This window comes from Ctenocephalides felis, unplaced genomic scaffold (assembly GCF_003426905.1).
Source record: "Ctenocephalides felis isolate EL2017-DRISC unplaced genomic scaffold, ASM342690v1 CF-g0.4_SCAFFOLD_01388, whole genome shotgun sequence".
In the NCBI taxonomy this organism is placed as follows: Eukaryota; Metazoa; Arthropoda; class Insecta; order Siphonaptera; family Pulicidae; genus Ctenocephalides; species Ctenocephalides felis.
The window spans coordinates 24,398-30,397 of NW_020537542.1; the positions used below are offsets into that span (position 1 = coordinate 24,398).

A 6,000-nucleotide genomic window follows, 5' to 3' on the forward strand; every position below is an offset into this window, starting at 1 on the left:
GCACGACTTGCTTTCATTAATTTTTACTCTCCATTTTTTGGACCAAAGTTCAATTGAGTCTAGATGTTCTTGGAGTATCTTGCTGGCTACAATAGGATTAGAGTCGGTAGCCATTATAACAGTGTCGTCAGCAAAAGTTCCTGTAAGGGTGCCGTTGCAAGTCGGAATATCATGGGTATAAATGATATACAAAATAGGCCCCAGAGCACTTCCCTGGGGGACCCCGGCTTCAATTTTGCGAAATGTCGATACCTGCCTGCCTACTTTTGTCCGAAAAGTTCTGTCCGATAAATAGGATTTGAAGAATTCATAGTAATCAGGCATAATTTTGTTGATTTTGATTAGGAGATTATGATGCCAGACTCTGTCGAACGCTTGGCTCACATCGAGAAGAGCTGCAGTGCAGTATTCTCCTTTCTCAAACGATTTGTAGATTTTGTCTACCACACGATGGCACTGCTGGATCGTTGAGTGCATTGAACGAAATCCAAACTGATGTGTAGGAAATTTCTCATATTTAGTCGTGATATCTGACAAAATCATTTTTTCAAATAGCTTGGCAATGGTGGACAAAAGACTTATTGGTCTGTATGAATCTGGTAATTCTGGATTTTTGCCTGGTTTTATAATTAATATGATTTCCGATTGCTTAAGCAATGTAGGCCAGTACTTCAGTCTATAGATGGCGTTGATAATGTATGTTAGTAAAACGTGTCCTTTTCTTGGCAGCTCTTTCAGCATTTTAGGTGTTATTAGATCGATGCCAGGGGATTTCCTATTTTGCAGCGCCCGGGTGTGAGAAAATACTTGAGCTGGAGTGAATTTTGAAATACATAATTCTGCGCTACAATCTGTTGGAGTTCTGGCTATTACAACGGTATTATTGTCCATGGAAGGATTTGGCTGAAAAACTGTTTCCAAGTGATCCGCAAAACAAATTGCCTTTTCAGAATCGGTACGAGCCCAAGTGGGTTCATTGGGAGTATTGATTTTTAGTGGGCTGTTGATTGAGTGCTGTTTGTTATTGGTTTTTACGGCACGCCAGATTGAATTGTCTTTTCTATTAAGATTGGTGATGTATTGGTCAAAACACGAGTTATTGTGTTCAAGCAATTTTCTTCTTAACTTGTTATTCAGATTGTTAAAAACAGTTTTATCCTTTGGATCGTGAGATTTTTGCCAAAGACGTCGAGCTTTGCGTTTTTTGGCAATTAATCTTTTAATTTCAATACTTAATGGTTGATTCGGCTTTGATGGTGGTGTTGAGAGTTTTGCAGCGTCTTGTAGTACATGTATTAGATGATTTAGAGAATCATCAATGTCGTTCGGTGATTTCAAGCGAATCTTCAAGTCCAATCTTTCAGAAATATTATTTCTGTAACGTTCCCAATTTGTCCTCGAGTCGTGTAAAAAAGTTTCAGGAAAACTTACTGCGCAGGTGCAGCTCAGAGTTACTATTAAAGGCGAGTGATCCGATGACAAGTCGTAGGTTGAAATTATCGATATGTTAGACAGATTTAATCCTTTTGTGATGGCAAAATCAAGCAGGTCTGGGTGTTTGTGGGCCAATATGTGGGTGACCATAGAGACACGACGGCAAGTTTCTTAGAGGTGATTGCTTTTTCGAGTTCACGACCGTTAGGCGTAGTTAAACTTGAACCCCAGAGTGTGTTCTTACAATTGAAGTCACCTCCAACTAGAAATCTGGGACCCATCGTGTTGAAGAGTGCTTGAAACTGATCAGATTTGATGGTATATCTGGGTGGGCAGTAAACTGAAGAAACCATAATGTCGAATGGTACTACGTTCACTAGTAATGTGGTGGCCTGTAAATAATTAGCATCGTATTTGTTTAGTTCTTGATGGCGTATATTTGACTTTATTAAAACTAGTGTAGTAGGTCCTGTAGTTAGGAATGTTGAATGTAGCACCATATGACAAGTGCGATTCACTTATTAACAGTATGTCTATTTTATGCTCGGTAAGAAAGTGAGTAATTTTGCGTCTGTGTTGGCAGATGCCATTGGCATTCCATATAGCAATTTTTAATAAATTAGCCATTATTTTAGTTTACTTACCACAAGGGATAACATATTCATAATCATTGTATTTTGTTGCATCATTTGTTTTATTACGTCCTTTAGGTCGTTGATTACGGATGTGATTGCAGAAACTTCTTGATTTACATGATTTTGTGTTTTTAGGACCTGTGGGTAGCTCAAGTGATCAGATGTTTGATTGGTGTAGGAAATTCGTTCCCGGTTTTTAGTAATGTTTGGCTGCGAATGGTTCTGATGCTGGGAGAATGAATTCGTTGAGTTTTTGTTGTGTTTCGGAAAAAATGGGCAACCCTTATAGTTGGCGGGATGTTCGTCGCCGCAAAGGAAGCAGCAGGCTGGAGTGTCCTTTGGTTTTTACACGCAGAAGTAGGATGATCATCACCACATTTTAAACATGCATAAGGGCGGTTGCAATATGTCCTAGTACGTCCCCAGAGCTGGCACCTATGGCACTGGATAACGTCCTTGGTTCGTCTTGGCGGTTCAAAAAACACTATTTGGTTCATTAGCTTGTCAATTTTGTAAAACGCCGAATTGTTACTTTTTGGTTCTAGATCCACAAAAAATATATTTAACAATTTTTTTGTAATGCGTTGTTTCAAGTTTGTAATGCTTCTCACTGTATGTCCGTATTTTTTGATAGCTGTTTTGATTTCATTTATATCAGTTGTATAATGCATATATTTGAGCACCACTCTAAATGCACGCTCGCTGCTTATTTGATAGGTGTGGAATATAATATTGTTATTTTTCATAAACTTGACGGCATTTCTATAAACGTCTGCGTTAGTGACGTTAATTTTAACCATATCATTAGGCAGAGTTTTCGAAACAAATTGACCTGGTTGTAAAGCGCACTAATTGTTTGCATCATATAGGCAAAATCATTGACATTGTATATATAAATTGGGGGCGGTTTTACGGTTGCAGCAGTCTGACTGTTTGTTGTGTTTGTATTATTATTACCGTTAGCGGTGTTACTTGGCGTTTCGTTTGATAATACACTAAATTTGTTGGTCAATTCCAGAGGATTGATTTTTGCACCACACACTTTACGTTTTTTAGCACTGCACGGAACTGTCTGCCACTTGTGTATATTTGCCGGCACTGTATTTGTCACTCGGTTAGCACTGCTAGAACACGGCTGCTCGATTGAGTTGTTAATATTGATGTTATTATTTGGAGATGTTGTTATTTCACTTTGATCACTTTGATTTTCATTGTAATTACAAAACATATCACTATCATCATCAATTGAGTTCAATATGTTCATAGCCGACGCAATTGTTGTTCCAAGTGATGAACAGTTAGTGTTTATATTTATGTCAGGCGGTCGGCCGGGGCGATCGCCTACGTTCGACGCCATTGTCCGTATGACTCACTCACTCAGGTATACAATATTTGTTTTGATTGATGTGCACTGGTCGGTGTCCCGAACAGAACTGAAAAAAAAAAAAAAACATTATTAAGAATTTGTTTTTGAGCATCATTTGATATTTCTAAGTCACTTTGAAGCCAAAGTCGATCACACACAAAACATACATAGCCAAAGCTATCATTTTTTACGAAGCGCAGATTTTTTCTTAGTTTCATTATTTATTTGCGATCATTTGCACTACAATTATTTATGGGGGACGGGATAAAATATCCTTCCGATCCTGACATTTTTATTAACTCACTAATTATACTGCTAACCCATGTCGTGCCTAAAGAAGTTTTACTTCAAAAAATTGTCAACGTTTAGGCTCACAATCCTGAATCGATCTTAAAGAATTATTGTTCGAAAGATATTGGTTGGGTATGGTACTGATTAGTTTTAGGTAAGAATATACCGGGCTGTTGTCTTAAAATTAACTGTTGAAAATAAAATTTGCCGATTTTTATGAACCTTTTTATGGCAATAGATATCATGGTCTTATGAAGCATGCTAAAATGTTACAGCCCTACAATAAATAGTTTAATGTTGAAAATTCATCATGGTTTTAGAAAATATTATAGTCAAAATTTGTGTCAAAAGTTGCTTATGTGATGTGATGGGTCAAATATTATCAATTCATTAAAATTTAAAACAATAAGCTACAATTTTAAGGCATACTAGCACGTGTTTGTGCGATATAATTAATAAAACTACAGGTAATTTAAATGTGTTTATTCGAAATCGCCATGTTTAGAATTAATTATCAGCAATAACTTTATTTTTGAAATAAACAGTTGAAAATTTATCTAAATATCTAAATTTCAATTTCGATTGATTATGTCAATTCTTACGCATTTTGAGAAATTCATGCAACTTGCCTTAAGCCTAAATGCTACTCTTTTAATGTTAGTTTCAATTTATGTATTTTGTAAATACAAAAGGCAAAAAACAATTAATTTAAACTTACATTTATAATTAGAATTAAATATCATTTTATATGTGAATATGATGAAATAGATGCAGACGTTTTGGCGCAGAATTCATACCACTGGATGGCGCTATAAAGTATTCCTAATTATTAGCACCGCAAAATATAGAATGGTTAAGGCTTAGGTCACTTCTTGAGACCCTTAGGCATACTTACCTGGCGTGGGGGCTACCGTGATCAATTAGGCGGTTCCCCCAGGGCGAGGCCCTTCCATTGCACCTCGGTTGGGATGACCCCTGCGATTGTCCCTAATGTGGATAACTCGGGCGCGCAATTTTTGGTAGTCGGGACTGCGTACGCGCTGTCCCGGTAATAAACTGTCAAATTTCAATATAATGAAAATACATCTTATCGTATTCATATAGTATGTGTCTCATCATAAAAAGGGGCTTTTTGTCAATATTTCTTAAAATATTCGCGACAACTTTGGTAACCCCAATTAACTATCACCGGCGCCGTGGCTTAGTTGGTTAAAGCGCCTGTCTAGTAAACAGGAGATCCCGAGTTCGAATCTCGCAGGAGGCTTTCTTGCAATTGCGATGGCTGTTTTAAGATTTTCTATCGATATTTTTTTTATTATTGGTTATGAGATATAATATATTGCGTTGTGAAACTAATTACTTGCAATTATTCAATACAATAAAAATATTACAACATAACAAATTGCGAATTAATTCAAAATTCGATTCGGGTTCGAATCCCGGCCGATTGCAGCAACTTTTTGTTGATGAGAAATATCTTGGTTATGTGCAAATACAGGACTCTACAAAACTTAAACAAGCATCGGTGGTTCAGTAGAATGCTCGCCTGCCACGCGGGCGGCCCGGGTTCGATTCCCGGCCGATGCAGCAACTATTTTGATGATAAATATCTTGGTTATGTGCAAATACAGCACTCTACAAAACTTAAACGGGCATCGGTGGTTCAGTGGTAGAATGCTCGCCTGCTACGCGGGCGGCCCGGGTTCGATTCCCGGCCGAGCAGCAACTTTTTGTTGACGAAAATCTTGGTTATATGCAAATACAGGACTCTACAAAACTTAAACAAGCATCGGTGGTTTAGTGATAGAATGCTCGTCTGCCACGATGCAAAAATATTTTGTTAATCACGTCTCAAAAAAGTTATGCGGATAAATATCACTTTTTAAGACATGATAAATATCTTGGTTACTCAAATACAGGACTCTACAAAGCGTGAACGACCATCGGTGGTTCAGTGGTAGTATGCTCGCCCCCCACGCGGGCGGACTGGGTTCGATTCCCGGCCGATGCACCAACATTTTGTTAATCACGTCTCAAAAAGTTTATGCGGATAGATATCACTTTTAAGACATGATAAATATCTTGGTTATTCAAATACAGGACTCTACAAAGCGTAAACGAGCATCGGTGGTTCAGTGGGTAGAATGCTCGCCTGCCACGCGGGCGGCCCGTGTTCGATTCCCAGCCGATCCAGGTCTTTTGTTGATGATAAATATCTTGGTACGTGCAAATACAGGACTCTGCAAAACTTAAAGAAGCATCAGTGGTTCAGTG

At 38.0% G+C, this 6,000-nt stretch overlaps 2 non-coding genes across 2 annotated transcripts; both read left to right on the top strand.

Annotated features, from left to right (window-relative positions):
• Positions 1-4,613: 4,613 nt before the first annotated feature.
• Positions 4,614-4,775, top strand: LOC113369533. The gene has a single exon (XR_003366503.1). It is a non-coding gene; the product is annotated as a U1 spliceosomal RNA (small nuclear RNA).
• Positions 4,776-5,666: 891 nt separating this feature from the next.
• On the top strand, positions 5,667-5,737 carry Trnag-ccc. The gene has a single exon. It is a non-coding gene; the product is annotated as a tRNA-Gly (tRNA).
• The last annotated feature ends 263 nt before the right edge of the window (positions 5,738-6,000 follow it).